Raw genomic sequence first — 24,177 nt, forward strand, 5'->3', positions numbered from 1 at the left:
AAGATGCAGAGGGGCAATACAGGGTTTGACTATAAGGCTTTCGCCTAGCATGCAGGAAAGGACGGGCAAGCGGAAGACCAAGACTGCCATGGTCCTGTTTGTCCCTCTCCTGTGAAGGAGTAGAACAGCCCGTCACCGAGAGCTTGTCCCTGCAGAGCTCATCTACCAGAGGAAAGCTGGGGACCCAGATCAGTCCTCCAAGGCTACCCAGGACATCCCAAGTTCACCCTTACTGATCTTCTGACCCCGTTTTTTTTAGTTGAACCTCCACCCTCACAAAGAAAATGAAAAAGACAGGATTTTAGAAGAAAAAAACACCCCACCACACAGAGCTCATCAAAAACACAGGGTGCGTGGCATCCAGCATCCTCTGGACGTTACAGTGCACCGGGGAAAGGAATCCAGCCTAAACTCTCCAGGCAGCACAAGGCCCCTTACATTAGTGCTATGCCTCTGTGTCACACCACAGACTGCGAAAGGTCAGTACCCCATAGAAGAAACACATATGACAATGAAATGCTGCAGAAGGGGGGCGGTAAAATAAGCAACTTTTTGGCTCATTTCCTATAATCCCCAATTCAAGGCAAGCTGCAAGCAAGTCTCAGGCCTGGATTTCTATTGATGAAGGAATATGGCCATCTGTCTGTTTGTCTTTTCTTCATTTCTTGCTAACCCTTATTTCTCTCCTTAAAAAAAAAAAAAGTCCGTGTTCACATGTCATATTTGATGCATCTGACAAGGTCAGAGCCATCACATCCCATCAAGCCCACGCCGATACAGCCTTGCAAAGGGAAGCCGAGAAAAGATGTGCAGAGAGTTCTATTTTCCTATTTTCATTTTAAGGCATCTCCTTGACTTCTGCTTTCCAGCTCCAGTACTCAGCCAGAAAGCTGCATCTGGTTAGGAGAGGACACAGTGAGTGAGCAGCACTGAGGTACTCAGTTGTCTCCTGTCTCCAATGTCTGAGCACCTCATGGAATAATGTTTTCATGGTCATAACACCAGTTCAAGCTGGAGCAGAAAGACTATTCCCTTTTGGAGGCTGAGAACTGAGAAATTCAGGCCCAGCTCCTCAACACCGAGTGGATGACTTTGATGGCTGAAACCCAGCCGACTGGCCAGGGAACCTGGGAAAATTATGGTGGAGAACTCGAACCCTGAGGCAGACACTTAAACCTGTTCTCATCTAGCATTAAATCCTGTCCCCTGGCCTTTCTCTCCATAATGCACAATGCTCCTTGAGTGCGCAGCAACTGGTTCTTGACAGGAGAGGCAGAAAACACCTTCTAGGTGATGGGGAAAACAAGCCAACATGGTGAGGACCTGGTGGTTCAGAAACAGGTGTGAAGAGCCCACCCTCAGTCCTTCTGGCCATCAGCTCATTTCTCTAAGAAGGAGTTAAGGTGTCAATAAACACAAGCCACCCCACTCCAAGTCTGTGAGCATTCCCTTGAGTTCTTCACAAAAGCACTCCAGCAGGGTTCCCGGTCAATGAACACATACATACAGCCAGGGGATGCGCCTGTGACAGGCCACTAACACCTGGGGCAGCTCTGATGTCCCTCTGGAGCAATTCAGAAACTTTCAAGGTTTCATTCTGCAAACATTTTCACCTGAAGTTTGAGCACAGGCATTATCCTCAACCATAGCAGAAGAAATGACTCGTGTGATCATCTGTCAGCTGGTGCTTACACAAGAAGTTATTTGGGAAAAGATTTTACATTTTCCATTCATGCACTACCTTAATCTGTATTAACCTTCAAGTCTTGAGAAGCTCTGAGAAACAGGTAATTTCAAAAAGCAAATCCAGAAATGAAACAAACAAAAATCCCCAAATGAGATAATTTAAATTGACATGTTATTTTGATAAGATCAAGATTTGCAGAAAACCTAATTCTCAGATACAGTATTCATTATGAATCACTTGCTCAGCTCTTAAAAGAATCAAACATTTTGGTTGATCGCGGGAAACCAGCTCAGCTCTAGAAATTAATCGTTGACTCAGGAAGGTATTATTAACCCATGGCTTTCTTTGAGCATAAGAGTTTTGACTGAATTTATAGGTTTAAAATTAGACATATGCTTGAGGTTTTTTTGGTTTTAAATCTCAAACTAGATACCATACAATCCACTGGATCATGAATGCTAAGTGAAGTAACTTTTTATTTTCTGTTCAGCCTTACTGCCCTTAAATAACACCAAATGACCTGCTCTTCTCATATACCAAAAAAATGATGGAGCTACATAACTTTCTGCTTGCAGACTGCACAATCAGCTGGAAGGTCCAGAGCAGGAAGGTCTCCCAGACAGAGCTGCTGGCAATGGCCTGTCATGCGATCCATCACTCAGCATCTGGAACCACCGCAGCCTTCCTGCTGCGTTGGCAGAGCGGTTGAGAGCTTCATGCAATTAATTTGCTTACTTAAAAGCACAGGTAACCACAGGGACAGAGCAATGAGGCTGTTTATAAAGGGTTAATTAGCATCTCATCTTCCACTAACTCGCCCCCGGCAGAGCCACGTGAGCCTGGCATGGGCAGAAATGAGGAAACAGTTTCTCAAAGAACTTCTGCGAGGCTCCAGCATGAGGAATGGTAGCTCAGCGTGTCAGGATTTGGCTCTCACCGGAAAACCTGATCCTTTATCAGAACTGATTGGGTTCCAACTCAAAGCCAGCTAAGCTCAGCTCTGCATAGGTGGAATGCATGCACGGGCAAAGGGAGGGGACGGCTCCATCATGGAGAACTTTGGAGCTGGCCAACACCAGGATCTGAGCCTGCAGACCGCACTCCTGGTGCTTGCAACCACTAAATGACTCCTAATCATCTTCAATCAAAACAACCCCTGACATGCTCTGTTTTCCCAACAAACTTTAGTGCCAAGAATATGGCTTTTCTAGCCCCAAACTCATCCACTTCCCTGCAGAGAGCGGTCATGGACTGAGGCCTCTGCATGAGGAGAGTGCTCCTCTCACCGTGCGTTTGCTAGACGGGCTCCGCAGCCCGCTCTCACCATGCAAGCATGAACCTACACAAGACAAAAGCTGTTCCAGATGAACCAGCTGCCTGGGAACACCCTCCAGCCAACTGCTTACAAATATCGCATGCACCATTAGATGATTTCCAGCACACACACGTGGGCAATCCTTCCAGAGAATCTACTTAGAAATAATTTTTAACTGGGTCTTTGCATTTATGTACTGTAGATAAGGATGGGGGAGCATTAGCTTTGGAGGGAATTTCTGTTTGTGTCCTCCACAGCCCAGACCACCCTTCTCCTCATCCATGGTTTGCAGCCACCTTGTCAGCTCTGCCTCTTGAGACAAGAATTATGGCCTTATTTCATAGGGGACCTCACCACACTGAGTCTACAGCAAAAGAAAACTCTTCAGAGGCACCAGGATTCCCAGGACTTTGGCAGAAAGGGTCAAGACAGATTTGTCCTCTTTGGGTGGTCTCAAGGGTCCCATTGCTGGAGCATGTTGGGAGTGTGCGCACTTGAATCTGCTTATCCTCACAATCCTCTTTCATTTTCTGGGGACATCTTAGGGTCACTGGGTCTACGAGGAGACAGCGTGGGTGTGACAGACCCTGGGTCCACTTTCCAGGCAGCTTTTTAACCAGTTCTCCCTTCCTCCGCTTCTTAGTTTGCCTAGAAGGGGTCTCTTTCTTTCCGTATTTTACATAGGTCTATTTTGACTCAACAGTTTGCGTCGTAACTAATGGCCAAAGTGGGCTGCAGGTGACAGCACATGTGTCCAGCACTCCATCTGCAGAGGGGACGGTATGAATGGGCGTCATATCCCAATTCCTGCACCTCCATGCCAGTTGCTGGCAATCAGTCTCACTGCTAGGACCATGCTCTGCGCTCCGCAGGAGACAGTGGTGACAGCTCTGAAGCCTCTTCTCCCTTTCATTGCTAAACAAAACCACATACTTTGTTTTATCTAGTGGGAATTGTCTGAGAGTAGTGTCAATTATTCGGATTTCTTCTCCTTTCCTTAGAGGTTTTCAAAAACATACAAGGCACTGGGGACAACTGAAGTTTACTGCACTCTTGAGAGAGAAGATTGTCCATGGTCAGAAACACACGGGGCTGGTAGCACGGCCCAGAACGCCAAGTGCACTGCACCCTGCTCTGAACTACTCGAGACTTCATCTTCACCTGCTCCTCTGTAGTAATCCCTGCGCTGGGAACGGATGCTGCTGCTGAGATAATTGCATTTAATAATCTTCCCAGCACATGCCTGCAAAAGTATGAAGAGAAATAAAGAACTTGTGCACGCACACGTCAGAATCCACACTGCAGAAATCCTGCTAATTGCCTACAGAGGAATAAAAATTAAAAAAAAAAAAGAGAGAGAGAGAAAACAAGCCACAAAGGGCAAAGCCAGCCTGCGCCAGGCATGAAATACTTGCCCACTCTTGTCGAAATGTTAGAGCTGCAAAGTGAGCGTTGCAAACAGCAGAGCCAGCAGTCGACAGGAGGCTATCCCTGCTCTCACGGCTTTGCATGTTACTGCTGCTCCTAAAGCGCTGAAGTTGTTTTCTGATGGTTCGTGACACCTGTAGAGCCTCTGGAAAGAACTACAACTTTATAGTGAAATACATCAGTCATCCCTACGGCCCATTCATCTCCTTGACAAAGGTATCTTAGTCCCAGAGGGTGACTCGCTCCCACAGTTAGGCTTTTTTGATCATGACCCCATGAATGCACCATTCACGTCCCATGACCTCCTCCGCACCAGACACTGCAGCCCTTAACCAGAGCCTGCACCTACCAGCGTCTGCGCTGGGCACCAATACCTGTGACCTCCTCCTGACACGCATCATCTTTTCTAAATTAAGAAACCTGTTACATCGCTTCCTTCCTTGGCCCACGGGGTGCTAAGAAGGTCACTACCAGATCGTAGCTTAACGGGCTACCGAGTGCTGTCCTAATCCTGGAAGGACAGGAACTGCCAGAGCTGATAAATGACCTGAGCAAGTGATTACAGTCTGGATTTATTTGTGATTAGACACTGTGATGGCCCTCTCCGACACTGGTTTTTTTTTTCTAAGACAACAAGACAGAAAATTTCATCCATCCAGTTTTTTGTTGAGCTACCTAAGGATGCTCTGTGTCCTCTCACTACATGACACTTCCAACCCTGTATGGGTGGACTCAGTAACAGTATTTCTGTGACCTTCCCTGTATTGCTGGAATAACGGGCATTTTCATCAGCCTTCCTCGTTACTCTCAATGCTCTTCTCCAATTGCCTGAATGACAGATATTTTCAGTTTTTTCTGCGTCCCCCAAGAAATAGATAGTTTCACAGCTCCCTCTGGAATCAACCTTTATTCTGTGCACTCCCAATAATTGGAGGGAGAAGTGAAAAATGAAAAAGCAGATAATCAACCAGCAGCGTTCAAGAGTTCAGAAGTCCTGTGAAAGTGAAGAACTTGCGGATTGAAGGAGGTGCTGCAGTTCAAGCCCTGCAGTCTGTGCATGCAGGATAAAAGACACTTTCCTCCACTTACAGCAAATACCCTGTACGAAAAGAAGGCTCCGTAGTTTAAAGCACTGCCTAATATGCAAACAGCCAAAACAAAACTTTGAAAAACTTCTAGCAGTGTTTTTTTTAAAAACATCTTGAATATTAAAAAAAATCAGGTATTTCTTCAATGCTGCTGAATCCCATTATTTCATTTGCTGAGTTAAATCCTGGTCTATGGAATTAGGGCACAGTAGTTCTCTATTCATGCAGAAAAGGGTTTTTAGCCAGCTCATTTGTTTAACGTATCTGTATGTCAGAATTTTTTAGTCCTACTTTGTGTCAAGATATTCTCACTACTACTAAGGGAAGGTATATTAAGCTAGAAGCAGAAAATGGTTTTAGACAAATCATAAGCAACCCCAAATTCCCTTTCTCCTTCAACTGCCTGATTTTGGTTTGAAAAAGTTTAGGGGAATTTTCACCCCTCTGTTATTTGGAGTTTCCTGGATTAGATTGCCAAATAAGGTAAGAAGTGTAAAACTCTTGGATCCTTATTTACTGTACATGGTATCTCCTGGGGTCCACCAAGCAACAGCAGAGCTCCTACCCGTACGATAAGAAGTTTTACCCAATCACATTTATTTTTTCTCCCTCCTATGAAAGCTCCCAAGAAAAAAACCTAACCACTATACCAATTAAAACAAACGTGTTACACCAGGACTGTAAACCCTGCCGAACTGGAAACTGAGGACCTGCTTTCATCCATCTGTCTGGGAACTGGAGGGGAAAGTCCACTGTTGAAAACATTACACCACTCTATGTCATGAATTGTGCACAGTACAATTACACCCTGAAATCTTCATTCACCCTCTGCCGAAGCAAACTCCAGGTTTTATTCACCTAGAGAACTGTTACTCCGTTCTTACTGAGACAAAACTCCCACAGAACCAGGAAGAGATCGCCCAGCTCAGGTCTTCATTGACTTCATTGCTCAGGAAGCACAGCCAGTTTCTAATAGCCACAGTGGTTCCCAGACCAGCATTTCCCAATACTTAGGTCACGCTGTTGCTGGCTCTGATCCCTAAACCCTCTCCCATCCCTCCACAAAACCTCTTCTTCAAAGAGGTGCTTTCAGCTCAGCCTACCCGGCCAAGCTGGGTCTGGGGGATGTTAAAGCTCATGTCCTGACAGTGCCATGACTGTTGGCACTTTGGAGTTGGTTATCTTCCTGAATTGTGGCCTAAGAACACTGCTGTACCTTTTGGGGATGGGGGAACTCCTCTGTCCTGATGGAAGTGCTAAGAAACACAGCCCCGATTTGCTGCTGTTCAAGGAAATACCAAAAGCGTGCTTCCTCCCAGCCCATTTTCAAGAGGATGCTCTGCTTACCCCGTGCAGAGGCAGTATCGGGGATTCGATCAAACTCTGGGCACCCTCCTTCACCGCAACACCAGCTCTACAAGGCGCGTGCCTGTCCCGAGCACGACATCCCCCGTGTGCAGCACTTCTCCCCAGCTTCTCTTTGCAACCTCTTGCTCTGGGGTGTGCACCAGGAAAGTCAAAAGCAGAGTCCACCTCTACATTACCCAGAAGTCATGCTCGTATATTCACGTTCACTCACAACAAACTGCAAACGTAACTTTTAGAAGAAATAGAAGCAATGAATCAGAAATTAAAACATGCCAAAACCCACCGCATCCAAAACGATCGCAGTCTGCCCATCAGGGTGTAACTGAAGCAACCCCATTTCTATTGCCAATAGCACACGAGGGAATGGCAGATTCTCAGCACATCCATCAACGTTTGACTCCTTGAATACTTACATCAGGCCAGAACGAGGCCACTTTCAGCAGGCTCAAAGGCAAAACCTTCAGCCTGAATCCAGAATAAAGCCCACCCATACAATTCAGCATCTGAAGCAAGGTGTCCCTGCTGCCTGAAATCTCACTGCCGAGTCCTGCCTCGCACAGCAGAACAGCAGCAGCCGGGAATTGCAGGGATCTCTCCCACCATTCCTCACGTCTAAAGGTACCTCAAGACACAGTTACTTACCGGGGCTGGTGTGGGCACTTGGGGTTTGTCAGTCCTTCCCGTCACCGGTCTGGGAGCAGGCGCTGCACCCCTCTATAGTCTCGGCTTCACCCTGCAAGAATCAGGACACAGGTTTTTTTGCTAGTTGTGGTAAGCAGATAATCCAGTACTTTCTAACCCTCAGCAGAGAAGGGTATGCTGTATTGGAAAGAAAAGCCACTGGCTGGTTGTCTGCAAGGATCAGACCCAGGACTTTCTGAGCTAAGACTCTGAGCTGCTTAGCAAGGAGCTCAAACGGGAGCAGAGTCAGTTGTGTTCGCAGGGCCGAATACTTGGGATAGCTGCTGGGGAGGTGGTTCGGATTGGCTTGGGCACAAGAAATACCACAAGAACTGCTACATCGTGTTAATGCTTACAGAGAGCAAGGTAACTGGCGGAGAGAGGCAGGCAGGAATTTTTGGTCACGATGGTTGGGATTTGTTAAGGGAAAACAGAGTTTCTTCAAACTGAAATATCCCACAGTAAAGCCAAAACTTTTTCATCGTTTTAAATTTCTTTTGTGTTTTGAAACTGAAGATTTTGCTTCGGGTCAGGCTGACTTAACTTGAAACATTTTGTTGATGGAATTAAAATTTCTGCTTTAAGTCAGTTCCTCTGGGTCCCCCCCGGCTGCCAGGATACCTCCTGGGACTTTAAATTAAGGTGCTTTCCCCTCCCTGCTGTGGGCTGAGGTACCTGGTTGGACTGCACGCCGTGCACCGATTACCTCCTTGAGAGACCTGCCAGGTAGAAACACAACCAGGGTGTCACAATTCAGAAGTGGGAGGGAGCTACAGGACTTTCTACAGCATTTTTTATGTTGGGAAAAGCAAGTGCCTGCGGAACGGGCTCCTGGTGCAGCAGTGTCGGCACAGTCAGGCTGGCACACGATCCTCCTCCCAGGGAAGACTGCTGAGCATGGCTGCACATCCCATAAGAACTGCGCTAATGCTTTAGAGATGGCATGTAGGTCCCATCAAATCCTCGCTCCTCTGCAACCAAATGCACTCTGAATCTTCCCCCAGTCTCAGCACTCCGGGCAAGGAGCTGGGAGCTGTGGTTGAATGGATGGGATGTAGTGAGACCTCCTCCATGCTTTGTGCTCTCCAGCCCCGGGCTCCGGGACAAGGACTGCCCCTCCAAGCTCACAGCCTGCATAGTCCAGAGCTGATGGGAACCGGATCCAGGTCTCCATACTCCCACTCCAGTGCCTAAGCCATTAACAAGATCCAGTGATTTAAACCCATTCCTTCACATCAGCCTTCTGGGGCTAGCAATGATCTACAACAGAGGCAATAAATCATCGTGAGATTCCTGCTCCGCTTGCTCCACCCTCCTCAAACCAGTGATGATTCCCACCTCCTGCCCTCCAAGCAATGTTTCCTGAGTAACCACAGCTTTTATTGAAAGACCAATATTTTTTCCACCTGCTGTCCTGGTTTCGGCAGGGATAGAGTTAATTTCCTTCCTAGCAGCTGGTACAGTGCTGTGTTTTGGATTTAGGATGAGAACAATGTTGATAACACACCGATGTTTTAGTTGTTGCTCCGCAGTGCTTACACTAGTCAAGGACTTTTCAGCTTCCCATGCTCTACCGACTGAGCAGGCTGGAGGGCCACAAGAAGCTGGGAGGGGGCACAGCCAAACTGGCCAAAGGGACATTCCACACCATACGATGTCATGCTCAGCATATAAAGCTGGGGGAAGAAGGAGGAAGGGGGGGACGTTCGGAGTGATGGCGTTTGTCTTCCCAAGTCACCGTTACGCGTGATGGAGCCCTGCCTTCCTGGGGATGGCTGAACACCTGCCTGCCCATGGGAAGGAGTGAAGGAATTCCTTGTTTTGCTTTGCTTGCGTGCACGGCTTTTGCTTTCCCTATTAAACTGTTTTTATCTCAACCCACGAGTTTTCTCACTTTTACCCTTCCGATTCTCTCCCCCATCCCACTGGGGGGAGTGAGCGAGCAGCTGGGTGGGGCTTAGTTGCCCGCTAAGGTTAAACCACAGCACCTGCTCTGTGAAATACTCAGATATATGGGCTGCCCCATCCCATGGGGAGGGCAGGAGGAGCAGTCAGGGCCCCTGCCAGTCACCATAAACGTTAGGGTGAACAGTTAGTTCATCCAACCAGCCTGCCAGGAGAGACCCTCTGTAATTAGAGGCTCAATTCAGTCTCAGTTATGCCACAGCACTGCAAAAGGTCAAACTGGAATTAAGTTTTTAATTAAAACTGAGAAAGCACTAAAGAGACAGAGAAATGAAGCGCTGGGCTTCAACCAACAATGAGGACACATATCTAATGAGCTGATCAGAGATGACATGCTGGCTTTTGCAGCAGAAGTCTCTGCACGTTCTGGCAGTGTACCAAAGGGATAATCCCTCCTGCACAGGGGTTCAAAGCTCTGTACAAAAAAGCCACAACAGTGGAGAACCCAATAAAGCGTTCAAGATGATGAACTTCCCAGTGCCGTTTCCTCAGTTCCCCTCCATTTCAATGGACCCATCATTCAAGTTTATTGAGCCCCGACAGAGATCTGGCAGCATCTCTCAGAAGTTGAACTGAATATGTAAAGTGCTGGAATCAATGAGTGCAGCAATGCCACGAGAATGGGCCTTCATGCAGGAGAGATGCAGAACAGGGGAGAGAGTAAGAGAAACTTGAGACCAAACCAGGTCTGAGCAGAGCCCTGAACATCAAAACTCTCAGAGACACTAGGGATGTGGAAAAGCAAACGGCTCACGGCCTCCTCCGATCATACCTGCCAGAGCCCTGAAGGTCCCTACTTTGCTGTTGCTTGGACAGAACAGGGCAGATGGAGAAGCAAATCCCAGCGAGGAAGGAGGAACAGAGGTTTTACCTGAGATCTGGAAGTTCTCAATACTCTCCCCTATCCCCCTCCCAAACTTACCCAGATGCCTCGACTGAGGCAAAAGTGCTTATCTTGCTCCTAAAGCCTTCTGTTGATAAGAACAACTCTAAAGTGTGCGGGGGGAGGGGAAGCATGAGGGGCAGGCGGACATGGTGCATCAAAGAGCATCAGAAGCTCTGAGTTCTGGTCTTGGCTCCACTGTGCACTGGTGCCTCTTTGAGACCAAGGGGCAAATTACTGCACCTCTTTGTGTCCCTTAGGATGTTAAGTTAGACCCAGATGAGGTCTACAAAGTTGACTGATAACCTGAAGTGGAAGCTGTACAGGAGGTGGCATAGAAAAACCTCACCACTAGCAAGATCAAGGGAGCTAAGAAAAGGAAGTCTACCTCTGCTGCTCCATAATCCCTCTTTTCCCAAATGTACAGCTACATGAAAGACCAAAGTGTCCTGCTCTTATAGATATTCAATATCATGTGATGTCATGCTCATGACATATAAAGCTGGGGGAAGAAGAAGGAAGCGGGGGCCGTTTGGAGTGATGGCGTTTGTCTTCCCGAGTAACCGTTACGTGTGATGGAGCCCTGCTTTCCTGGAGATGGCTGAACATCTGCCTGCCGAGGGGAAGGACTGAAGGAATTCCTTGTTTTGCTTTGCTTGCGTGCACGGCTTTTGCTTTCCCTATTAAACTGTTTTTATCTCAACCCACGAGTTTTCTCACTTTTACCCTCCCAATTCTCTCCCCCATCCCACTGGGGGGGAGTGAGCGAGCAGCTGGGTGGGGCTTAGTTGCCCGCTAAGGTTAAACCACAGCACCTGCTCTGTGAAATACTCAGATATATGGGCTGCCCCATCCCATGGGGAGGGCAGGAGGAGCAGTCAGGGCCCCTGCCAGTCACCATAAACGTTAGGGTGAACAGTTAGTTCATCCAACCAGCCTGCCAGGAGAGACCCTCTGTAATTAGAGGCTCAATTCAGTCTCAGTTATGCCACAGCACTGCAAAAGGTCAAACTGGAATTAAGTTTTTAATTAAAACTGAGAAAGCACTAAAGAGACAGAGAAATGAAGCGCTGGGCTTCAACCAACAATGAGGACACATATCTAATGAGCTGATCAGAGATGACATGCTGGCTTTTGCAGCAGAAGTCTCTGCACGTTCTGGCAGTGTACCAAAGGGATAATCCCTCCTGCACAGGGGTTCAAAGCTCTGTACAAAAAGGCCACCACAGTGACAAAGGCGAAAAGCAGGGGACGCTGCCACGTGGCCATGTTTCCCATCATCCGAGAACCCAATAAAGCGTTCAAGATGATGAACTTCCCAGTGCCGTTTCCTCAGTTCCCCTCCATTTCAATGGACCCATCATTCAAGTTTATTGAGCCCCGACAGAGATCTGGCAGCATCTCTCAGAAGTTGAACTGAATATGTAAAGTGCTGGAATCAATGAGTGCAGCAATGCCACGAGAATGGGCCTTCATGCAGGAGAGATGCAGAACAGGGGAGAGAGTAAGAGAAACTTGAGACCAAACCAGGTCTGAGCAGAGCCCTGAACATCAAAACTCTCAGAGACACTAGGGATGTGGAAAAGCAAACGGCTCACGGCCTCCTCCGATCATACCTGCCAGAGCCCTGAAGGTCCCTACTTTGCTGTTGCTTGGACAGAACAGGGCAGATGGAGAAGCAAATCCCAGCGAGGAAGGAGGAACAGAGGTTTTACCTGAGATCTGGAAGTTCTCAATACTCTCCCCTATCCCCCTCCCAAACTTACCCAGATGCCTCGACTGAGGCAAAAGTGCTTATCTTGCTCCTAAAGCCTTCTGTTGATAAGAACAACTCTAAAGTGTGCGGGGGGAGGGGAAGCATGAGGGGCAGGCGGACATGGTGCATCAAAGAGCATCAGAAGCTCTGAGTTCTGGTCTTGGCTCCACTGTGCACTGGTGCCTCTTTGAGACCAAGGGGCAAATTACTGCACCTCTTTGTGTCCCTTAGGATGTTAAGTTAGACCCAGATGAGGTCTACAAAGTTGACTGATAACCTGAAGTGGAAGCTGTACAGGAGGCGGCATAGAAAAACCTCACCACTAGCAAGATCAAGGGAGCTAAGAAAAGGAAGTCTACCTCTGCTGCTCCATAATCCCTCTTTTCCCAAATGTACAGCTACATGAAAGACCAAAGTGTCCTGCTCTTATACCGAGTGCCCTCTTTACTGCATGGGTCCTAATGAATTCAGGCAGCAGGAGCGGCAGACTCCAGCCCTTGCAAGGCTGGAGTTAATCAGTCAAGTGCACGATCCTGTGATTTTTCTAGAATCACTTCAACCCATGAAGCAAAAATGAAGGAGGTAGGAGGTAAGTACCCTGCCAAAATACAACAACATTTTTCAAACAAAGTAACTGCACCAAAATGTGCTGGTTTATTTCCACCCTGGGCTCCCAAAGCATTTCCATTCTCTCCCTGAATGATAATGGGCATAAAAATTAAATATAAATTCTCCAACAAAAAGCAAAATGCTCTGAAGGGTAATAAATCACAGGGGCTGGATGGCATTCAGAGGAAGTTGGGTGAAGGAATAAAGGATGAAATAGTGAGGATACTACGATATATCATAGACCCTTAAAAACCCAAGACTCATCCTCACAGCAGGGGACTCAACACACTGGGCTGAATTTTGATGAAGCAGCAAAGGGAAGCTGTCCAGCAAAGTGCTGGGGTTGGTATGTGGTGCTCACAGTCCTACAGGGCTCAGAGCACAGCAAATGTCACCCCAGCACCACACTGGCACCCCCACCTCATGCGGGGATGAAGACCCTGATGAAAACATCTTCTAATTTCCCCAAAGCCGCAATTCTGTACCAGTTGCTAACCACCAAGGTCAGAAGACCTGCAAACAGAAAGTCTGTTCTGGGTGTTTCTAACATTATTTTGTACAAAACAGGAGACATGCCCTTCTTGCTTACCCAAAGGGCCCGCAGGGATGTACCTGCGGGACTGGTGTTGCCCCTCTTGCTCCCCAGGGCCATGTGCCAAACACGAGCCGTTGCACTGGCACCAGCAGTGGGATCAACTGGGGACTCCAGAAAAAGTAAAGAGGGACCAGGCCGGTGTTGCAGTGGGGATATACACATTTCCAAACAGCAACTGTCACGGACTGGATGCTCTCTCATCTCATGACCTGAGATTCTTATATTGGCATTTCCAGTAACCTGAAACACTCCCCAGGGCATCGTACAGAAACACAATATTCTGGAAACACTATATATCAGCACCGATTTTCTTCTAACAAACAAGATCACCTTTAATTTTGCAGGCACCTCCTACTTCATTAAAGATCTTGCTCTCCAGGGGTTTCCTCCTCAACTGGGGCAGGAAATGAAAAGACAGAAAATGCAATTTAATTGGGGATGAAGCTTCATCTTTACACTGCCTATCATAATTATGTGCCATTTAAAAACAAGCATGGAGCAGGTGTGAAATGGCACCAGCTCTGGATGCGCATAAAAGAGGTTGACACCAGCAGCATGTCTCAGCAAGAATCAGATGGTGCAACTTGAAAACTTTTCTCTTTGGTTTCTTTCTTCCTTTGTTCCCTCAAACTTCTCAGAAAAATTTCCTTTTGAAAGAGGAGAGAAGAAATAGCATCTTTCCAAAGCCAAGTGGTTTGCAAGGAAGAGAAGGTAATTTTAGCATCGTGTGCTGGGGCACAGCAATAGTCCCTGCAAAACATGGGGCAGGGCTGGTGTTGGTGTAGAGGACGGGCAAGTGGAGGTACATCAGCGCAGCCACGTGCCGTTGTGTGACACAGAGATGGTAGTGCTAAATCCGATACCCAGAGAGGAAGAAGCAGGAGCAGCACTTTGCCTCCCCTTGCTGTCCTGGATAAGACGTCCAGCTGGGTTTGATGCTTGCAGCTGAGACTGGAGCGCACCACTATGGAAGTGACCGCAAGGTGCTGAAGTTTGCCCTGGGAGTTGCGTGGGGTGGGAGAGGGTTTCTGCTTTCCCTCAGGTCACCCAGGCCCTTTCTCCATGCTCCAGCACCAGGAGGAACAAAGAGATGAAACACTTTTGTCAAGTTAATTTGAGGGTTTCAGTCGACCTTCTGCAGAGAGCAGAACCAAGGAAGAGCAAGGAGAGCTCTGCAGATGGGTTATGCTGCTCATTATAAGGGAAAGGAGACCTGGAGTTCATCTTTTGAGCTGCTAGGGCGTCTCCATGGGATTTAGGGCAGCTCAGTTGGCTCAAGCCTTCCTGAAACAGCTTCCACCACTGACGCTTTTCCATCTGAGGAAGCCCAAAATCAGACTCATCACGTGTGTCCCTCCATGCTGAAATCTTCTCTGGCATGGGTTTTCCATGCGAGCTGGAAGCTTGGACCTGCTTGTGCCCCAGCCTCTCCTCTGCACAATGGCGGTTTCGGCAGTCGTCTGCCCTCCAGGGCCCTTCCAAAACCTGCGGGTGAGAGTGCCACCCGAGCACTAGGAGAGACCGGCGGGAAACGTGGAGAAACCAAACCATTTGACTTCAAAACAAACGCAGAGCAGCTCAGCTCGGAGCGTGAGCATTCCCAGGCTCCTGCTTTGCCTGCTTGGTTGGTCTGATGAAACTGTATGTTCCTCCTGAAAAAGAGATGCCTGAAATGTGAATCAAAGCAGAGATCCCTACGCTTTGTGCCTTTATGGACATTATCAGTAACACCCTGGATTTAAATAGTGCCTATTTTTCTAACAAGTGCCTTTTCTATACTTCCGACCAAGGGAGATAAAATAGGGAGGAACTCTGTTTAACTGATGCACTTTAATTAGTTGCCTGTCGTTGTCAAAGCCCTGCTCTTATATTCTGATGCAAATTCACGGCCTTTCATTTTAAGCAATACGTCAGTTTGGCTTTAGTCTTCCAGTGATCCTTTACCGTCATATTTTCTCCCCAGTGAATCAATATTCAGATCCTCTAATTGGAACTTATCTGCTCATCCAACCTTGGGCTAGGTTTGTTTAGCAGCTGAGCATGTCAGACACTTTTACTGACTGAACCAGCAGAGCTGAACTTTGCACAGTAGCTTTTAGGCAGAGATGCTGCCTGCGGTGTGCGCTGGGAGCCGGCTCTGCTCTCTCCCCTCTCCCATGCTGTCCCTCTCCACGAGCCATGCAGCTCCCAAGCCGCACGTCGCTGGTAGCAAGATGTGCCTTGCCCAAGGCAAGCAGACCAGAGTATTTTCTGTAACGGAGATACGAAACCCTAAACCACGTCCCAGCGCAGGATGGGATCAGGGACAGGTCAGTTTTCCTGTTCCACTTCACGGGGCAAAGATACAGCTCCCCATCGTTTCTAATTTCAAATCATGACGTCTCCATCTTCTGCCTGTAAATTCTCTCCTGCTGTCAAAAGGTCACCAGGCCAGTTGGAAAGCTATTTTTCACAACCTTGCCAATCCGGAGACACCTTGCTGCCTCCTCCCACCAGGAAAATGCTGACAACAAAACTAATCAGTGGCCAGCAGGACTGCAGGTTGGGTAAGGTGTTGCAGACAGGACTGGCCTTTAAGGTACCAGCCAGAAATTCAAGAGATTCAGGAGGGGTTCCTGGCTCTTCCCCAGACTCCCTTCATGACCTCAGGCTCCAGCTCTGTGCCTCAACCTCACCTCTACTAACTGAGGCTAATAACACTTCCCACAGTTGGTCATGCGGATAAATTAATTTATGTTTAGGAAATAGTCTACTATGATGGGCACAAGGGCCCTTTTAGAATAAAACTAGATGCCCTTTTAGAATAAAACTAGTTTTTCCCTTGCATCACCACTGGCCTTAGGGGAACGAAGCCAAGAATGACTGTAACCCGCTATGTCTAGGGCCGGGCTTTTTACTAGATTTGTGCATTTGCTGAATAATCTCCAGAAGTCTGGGCTAAGCGAATTACACTGACTGTGCTGAAGTTTAAGAGTGGGCTATGAACTGGCTCGGAGGGGCACTGGCCTGTCTCTCGGCTGGCAGGTGGCAGCACAGCCTGTTTCAGTCAAGGAGAACAGATCACACCTTGATGTGCTCAGCATCTGCGGCCATCGATAAAGAAAGTGCAGCAAGGTGATGATCCCATGCCCAGCTCCAGGATCTTCTCCCATCACCCACTGCCAGTTGTTGACAATAACTATTTCTAAGGAACAGCAGCTGCCCAGCACCCTCCCCGAAACAACCAAGACTTTCCCACGTCTTGGCCCACCGGGTTTCTACTCAGAGCAAGGGGGTTTACTGCTTGAACATCATCCCTTCTGCCCTAGGATTTTACCAGCCTCTGAACCAAATTCCTTGATGAAAAGTCTTCAAGCCAGCACGCTACCATCTACACGCCTGGACTGCTAAAAGCGTCAGGCACACGCATTTCCCAAGCCCTGGTGCATTTTGCACCGTGGCTCAGGTAGGCAGTTACTCCAGGGCAGAGGGATACAAACCGCTCCAACAAATGTCCACCCCAGGACTGAAGCTGCAGGGCCAGGGGATGCTCCACAGCAGGAGGCAGGTCAGGAGGAGGTTAACTCCTCCTCACTCCGCTTGTTTTGCCATCTGGACTGATGAAATAATCCACCACTGCTGAATGGGCATCCACAGACCATCATTCTTTTCTAAATTAAATTAGGGATCACAGACTGTCCCCCCGCTCTGCAACATGAACACAGGCATCCTGTGGCGCCCGAGCTGCTTTGCTCTCCATCACTTGCCCAGCACTGACACTGCCTGTGGCAGCAGCCAGAGCAAGCAGAGACCCGTGCCAGCCTCCGGCCACCCCCACAGCATCCCAGCTCAGCCGCCCTCCGAACAACCCCTGGGAAGTTAGGACAACCCCAACTTGGAAACAGAACGAAAAACATCTCAACATCCTCAGCCAGCAACGGTTCCTCCCGTCTATAAAACATAAAGAGGGGCTCAGCTACCAGGGCAAGAGGTGTCTGCTGAAGCACAGTGCACCGCGATCCCCCGGAGACAGAAGGAAAAGGAAAGGGAAACCCTAAGCTGCCTGTCAAAACTTCAGCAGTGGAGATAATTGGTTTATACACGTTTATCCCCGCACCCAATTATCAGCTCAGTTTAGTGTTTGATTTTACATGACTCTGGTCCAGCAGACCTGCTGCTGTTCTGCTTGATTCTGCCTCTCTCTTTTATGTATATATCATCCAGTCCCTAAATCATTTTTAATAGCTTCGTTACTCGCATGCCCTCCTGTCTAATTCCAGCACCATCAGCACAAGGCAGGTTGCAGATATGAAGAAGCTGACATTTCTCTTTTGAGTCTCTTTCTGAGTAATTTGCAGTGGATTTCTTGCCTGTTTGATGTAGTCATTTTGTTCTCTGCACTGATGTGACATTAATTATTGTTAAATATTCTTATCTGTTACATACAGTTCTGTTTAGATAAAGGTCAGTGCGTGAACCCCTGACAGTGCTTGTTGCTGCCATGCTCTAAAGCCAATTTGTCATTCTCTCCCTTCAATACCCTCATCTTAGTTTCCGTCCATTTTTTCCATTAATTCAGGCACAGTAGAGAGCCATTAAAAAAAATGCAAAGTATCTCAGCTATTCAGATTGGTACTTGGATAGGAAATTATTAGCTTGAGTAGCACCAGTTGCACAGGGAGGTCATATAATATTGCCCATGCAAATCCAGCAGCAGCCTCTTGTTAAGGAACTGTATGGCTGCCCCCCAAAAATACATACATATTTCTGCTTTAATTGAAAATCAGCTAAGCCTTGTGTAGCATGCAATGCCTTCTCTCAGCCCGGTTTGCAGTGAGATGACAGCATAAACCCACACCACCCTCTCTTGGCAGAGGACAAGAAGGGAAATCTCAAGCCGTTGTCACCAAATTTGCCAGAACGGAAGCGCTTGGTGGCGAGATCTGTCTTCCCTGGGACCTGGGGAGCACCTGGACTCACATGAGCCTGCTCACGCCGAGTATAACCTACGCCTGCATCTGCTCAGTCTTGCATTTGATGTCTCTGACCGAGTAAATACCCCCCGCCGCTCCTGTGTGTTGCTTCCCACAATGACACCCATGATGTGGGGATGCAGGGACACCGGTCCTGGCTGGGACTCGCTCCCCACACCCCCATACCCCACCTGCCTTGGGACACCTCAACGGGCCAAAACAGCACCTCTGTAGCACATTACGAGTGCAGGCGTTGCAGGCTTGCTAGTCATCAGAAAGGAGCCTGTGACCTGGAGTGGCTCTCCCAGGGGACAAGGTGGTCATACAATCTCTCAGGGACACACGTCAGTGCAGCGCAAACAACAGACCTCAGGACATTTAGTCTGCCACAGCGGAGGGCAGGAAGCTGTCACAGTTCCCGGCTCATCTTACACTAGTAGCCACCAGGAGGAGGAGCGGGGCTGGCAGCCCCCAGTGCCTTATAAAACCTATTTTACTGCTCGGTTGAAGCTCGTGCGCTTTTATGCCTCCATCCAGCAAAGTGCTTCAGCACGTACTTAACTCCAAGCACACAAATAGCCTTAATTACATCAAGGGAGCCATTCAGATGCTTAAATTGAAGTCCATGCCTAAGCGAGCGTCTGAGTGAGGGCTTCAGCACAGGAAGAGGGAGCAAAGAGGATGGCAAGGAGCTGAGCCTGCAGCCCTACGAAGCCAGTGATGAGGACCAGAGTAGAGATGCTCAGGCGGGACAGGGGACTCCGAAAGCAGGACTAGGTAAATGCAAGGGCTCAGCTTACTGAAAAGGTGGATTCTCCTGCATGAGTGGAAAAGGATGTAAAGGTTGATTCGGCATGACTGAAACTACTGCACAATAAAAGACATGCTCGTTTCAGCACTTGCCAAATGGAAGAACATTTGATTGTTTATTCAAAGTGACATTTAATTTTGCATTGTGCTAAATCATTTTATACTTCTAAATAAAAGAATAAACTCCCAAACTTGTCCTTCTCTCAGTAAAATACAAAGAAATACTGCATTTTGCTGGATGTGAAGTGTGGGTTTTTTCCTCCACTTTTTTATATATGAATAAGATAAAGAATAGAAGGGAAAAACATGCTGGGCCCTCTCAGTTCTAGACTCAAGGGAGAAAACTGGTTCACACCACGCTGAACCTGCTGCAGCCCCAGGGTATCAGACTTGCAACCGGCACCTGCACGTGCAGTCCTGGACAAGCACACACACTGCAGTTCCTGCTCCATGCAGACCTACAGATGCCCAGAAGTGTGCTACCACCAGCTGTGCTGATGGAGACGGGGTGCAGGGCAGAAGCCCCTGCACCAAACACTTTCAGTCTATACCTGACCCTCAGCATCTGCAGGGTCCTGCTTTGTAACCACGGAGCTGGTCTGCACACAAGGGCTCCTCTACACTTACATAGCTGCATCTCGCAGAGAAGACATCCTTCCCCATCCTTCCTCAAAGACTCTTATTCAGCACAATCATCAATAAACTCCTGGGCAAACAGATATCCATAGCTCAGGTCCTCAACTTAGCTACACCGGTGTGAGTGGGAAGAAACTGCACTGCTGCTCTCCCCGTCTCTAAATCGGGACACGGAGAAGCGCGAGAGCTGGCTTCATGCATTTAGAGAGGTATGAGAAAACCCAGGTCCTCTCCGGCTTTCGGGACAGGGTGTCCTGCAGCTAAAAATACAGAGACAAGCCAAAAAGTCAAGGCTAGCAAGAGGCATTGGTAGGATGACCAAAGACAAAAACAGAGCCTGTTTGTTTACATAGCCAGTGAGTATCCAGCAAGAGAGACTGAGACCTCCGCACATATGCTGCCTGTGTGACGGACAGGCTCCTGCCAGCTGTAGGAGTCCAATTTCTCATGCAGACACAGGGGTTCCCTCTCCCCTTCCCTTGGTGCAGGCTCACGCCTTTCTTTCAATTATTTTTAGCTGCTGCACAAAGCAGGGTAACGTGCAGGAATAGAGGGAAACGGCAAGAGATGGAAATCACTGCTCTGGTACAGGCTCTCCCCCTTGCCACCACAATAGGGAGCTCAGGATCCAAGCCTCATCAGGGCCCATGCTCAAACCTGTCCAGAGTTTGTGGGATCCAAGATGAAAATCTCTCCCAGAGGCTCTATAAGCAGCTTGAGTTGGGTGGGAGATGTCCTATGCCTGGTGCAGGACTGGGCTGCTCTGTGCTTCCCAAAGTACTCCCCTACTGCACCTTCCTTGCGGGTCCTGCCCTGCACCAGACCTGGGTGTCTGCTGCAGATGGGATTTGGTTCTTCATCAGCCCAAAGGGCCAGAGCTCCAGGGAAAAGGTCCACTGCCAAAAGCAACAGGATACCACTTCAAGGGGGCAGGTGGCAGTCCCAAGGGGCAGGGATGGTCCTTGAGACCACTCTGAAATAGCCATGTCCCAGGTAGCTCAACCAGCCTGCAGACAGCCCACGTTGATAAGATGCAAGCGTCGGCCGCACAGGAATGAAGTGTCCCCCAAGACCTGGGCAAAGGGAACAGCGAGGCCATTTGGATATTAGCCTTGCCCCATGCAGGTGCCTTACCTGCCACGTGAATTTTGTCTTCACCAAAAATCCTGCACTACCAAAGGGCAGGAAGACACAAATATGCCTGAAGGAATATTTTGCTGCATTTGGGACAGCATCTCTCACTGACCGATTTCTCCGCAGCAGCTGCTGCACGTATAACAGCGTATACCAGTATACCAGTGCACCCCAGCGCAAATCAGGGGTAGCAGGGCCGACCTTCCTGAAGTTAAACTGGGATGGAGGTTGTTGTCTGTAAAGCTTTCTTCTTCTGTTCTTCCCAAAGATCTCCAAGCCTGAGAAAAAGTGTTGCAAAAGGCCATGATAAGATTAGGGTGTTCTCAGCCTGATTTTGCTCCTGTCTTGCTCTTAAAGGAGTCTGGGCAATCACAAGGAAAGCCTGAGAACAGAAATACGGATGAGACCCAAGGGAGAGCTGCTTGGCAGAGTCCTTTTCTCCAGTAACACCTGCAAAGTTTCATTTACCAAGGTTAAACAGTTCTGTGCCAAAGCCTGGCGGGTGTCAGGAAGCAGCAGCTGGGGGGCAGCAGGGAAGACAAGGCATCCTGCTTACTGTCGGCATCGTTCAGAAAAGCAAACCCTGAGATAAGGGGACCCAAGAAGCTATCAGAAGTCCGGCCATGAGCAGCAAAGGGTCCTACTGAATTAGCTGTACAGAGCAATGCATCAACAGCTGGGGGATCGACAGGGTATGAACTGTTACCCATGACAGACACTTATGATTTAACAACGGCCAGGCATAACTGATGCAAAGAACAAGTGACCTTCTGCTGGTGACTGAACCCTCGGACCCACTTCTGTAATGAAACACATGTCCTTCCCACAAGCTTTGAGGCCAGCAGGAGAGAAACCAGTGAAGCATCTCTATGGCCTGAGAAGACATCGGGTCAACCCTTTCCCTTGGGCCACAGCTCTGTCGGGAACGCAGGCACAGCCAGCACTTCGTATCTCTGCAGAGAAGTGTCCTCTGTAGAATGCTGTGGGTGTCAGAGCACGTGGGGAGGCAGGTCCTGCTGGGGCGGTGCCCAGACGGGACGCAAGGTGTGCAAGAGTGGGGGTCCAAGAGAGCTCTGGCCCAAGAGGTCGCAGCTCACGTCGGTGCCAGTGTGCCAGCTCCCAGGGCTGGGCTCCCTCCCTGCCTGGAGCAAGAGGCATGGCACAACACGATCCCAGCACCCATGAGCTCAGGCATCAGCCCTTCTGGCAGGGAGAGCATCTCCCCTGCCCCCAAAGTTATGGCTGGATCCTCCATTTCTAGCAAACCCACCTTGTACCCACCTACGTATCACCTCCCACCCAAATCCTGATGGGCTAGTTAATCCAGAGACTGCCTGGCCTCCCTTCTCCTCCCGTCCCAGCTGAGCTGTGCAGCTGCCATCGGCACACATCCACATCCCACCTGCTCAGGCTGGGAAGTCAAACACCCCCCACCGGTTCAACTCAGGGGAGGGCTGGCAGGGTACAGCGATCCATATCAGAATTTAATTTGGATTCCAGAGCTAACACTTGCCAAAGTGCCACGAGTGCTTCTGTGACAAATATTTGACACCTCATCCAACAGATACTGCTTACAGCAACACCGTGGAAGGCTTCCTAAGGAACTGCAGAAATGCAGGGCTGAGCTACACCGAGCTCAGGGCTGTGCAGCCTCAGCCCATGGGCTTTGCAATACCACCTGAGCAAGCTCCACCAAATAACTGCAGGTAGATCAGAAACCCCAGCAAACACAAGTGTCCAAGTATTTAAGTAAAGAAACAGGACAGGAGGTTTGCTTTCTTGGTTTTAAGTTAAAATGGTTGCAGCTGTGAGAGTTTGGCTCTTCTCAGACAGCGTAAATGAGCAAAATGCTGACACCAAGATGCAGTCATCAAAAACACCACGGGAGCACCAAGAAGAGCCTCTGAAACTGGCTAAATGCCAGGCTAAGCTTTCCATACAGGGCTGTTCAATTCAATTTGCCTTACTTCATTAACCTCAATGGATTTACACCCGAGACCAGCACTGAAAAGAATCAATTATCTATCTATTTAACCTCACTGCCCTGATATTATTCCCTCTGTCCCATATTTGGCTCCCCCTCTGATATCTGAATTCTTTCAGGCCTGCCAGAAATTTGGGCGCAGTCTCCATGCTGCAGGACAAAGTTCCTGCTGCATTCACCAAGGTAAGGAAAGGATAAAGCCACAGCTGCTTTTGCAAGAGGGATTTCAGCAATAAACTACTGCAAAAATATTAATAGAAAACTCCAGACCTATAAGTGCAGCTGTTCCTTCTGCAACTCGCACTCAGTTGCACGGATTAAGGGTGGTGTCTTGCTGTAAGAAACTGTCTCCTTCTGATAGGAGTGTTGCTGAAGCTCTTATAAAAGCGGGCACTGCATTAGAGCTGAAAGGAAGAATCAACAGCCCAGTGCATCAGTTAGCAGAGGCCTGACAAGCTGCCTGGCACCTGGACAGCACGGCTGGTGTTAGTTTTCTGCCTGCTGCAGTGGTTATGTGCTTTTACCTTGCTGCTGATGGCAGAGGCACCTTGCGGGAAAAGGGGATCCAAGAAGTTTTAGAAAACGGGCTTTCGTCAAAGGGGTGCCATCTGTTCCAGGCATTGGTGCAGCACGCTGAAAACCACAGAAAAAGACCTCCAATGGGTGATAATTTTTTTGCGCTACTTTGGTCTCTCAGAGCAGACCAGATCATCAAGTAGAGCTGACGTGAAAATGCAGTAAAGGCGCCTCTGCTGCTCTACCACCGCTGAGCTTCAGACACAAAATCCACTAAACCCCAGTTCAGTGGCTGCCTGGATGCTTGGTCATGGTGCACAGACCATAGTCCCTCAAAGCTCTGGCCAGTGGGGGGGTCCTTTCTCACCCTCATCTTACACAGACACCTCTTGAGAATTTACTTACAAAAGAGCCAGAGCTTCAAACGCAGCCACAGGAGACTCAGCTTGGCCGTGTGGACCTCCCGGGGATGCCCACGCGAGCCGGTGCTTGCACAGCTCCAGCCGGAGAGGCGGATATTAATTCTGTACTAAATTGGGTGGTTTGTTGTACACAAGCAATTTCTTTTTTTTAATGAAATGGGTGTATCATTATGATTAGGCATAGTCATTACATTCAGCCTTTAATTAGATTTGTGTAATTAGAAATTCACTGAGTTATTTCACACAGTGGAGAAAGTATTGCTTGGACAGGGTTATATAAGACAGCGACAGATTTCTCTGTAGCTCCCAGAGCCAACTGGTAATTTGAAACAAATGACATCTTCGATT

General features: G+C 48.6%; 1 protein-coding gene across 1 annotated transcript in view; it reads right to left on the reverse strand.

Annotated features, from left to right (window-relative positions):
* Nucleotides 1-23,512, reverse strand: part of RALY (RALY heterogeneous nuclear ribonucleoprotein) — a 110,773-nt gene extending 87,261 nt beyond the window's left edge. Inside the window, exons 1-2 of the mRNA XM_009318652.1 lie at nucleotides 23,416-23,512; nucleotides 7,529-7,619 (exon numbers count right to left, since the gene is read on the reverse strand). The gene's annotated coding sequence lies outside the window, so the exon portion shown is untranslated. The remainder of the gene's footprint in view (nucleotides 1-7,528; nucleotides 7,620-23,415) is intronic.
* Nucleotides 23,513-24,177: the final 665 nt, after the last annotated feature.

This window comes from Pygoscelis adeliae, unplaced genomic scaffold, assembly GCF_000699105.1.
Source record: "Pygoscelis adeliae isolate BGI_AS28 unplaced genomic scaffold, ASM69910v1 Scaffold72, whole genome shotgun sequence".
NCBI lineage: Eukaryota > Metazoa > Chordata > Aves > Sphenisciformes > Spheniscidae > Pygoscelis > Pygoscelis adeliae.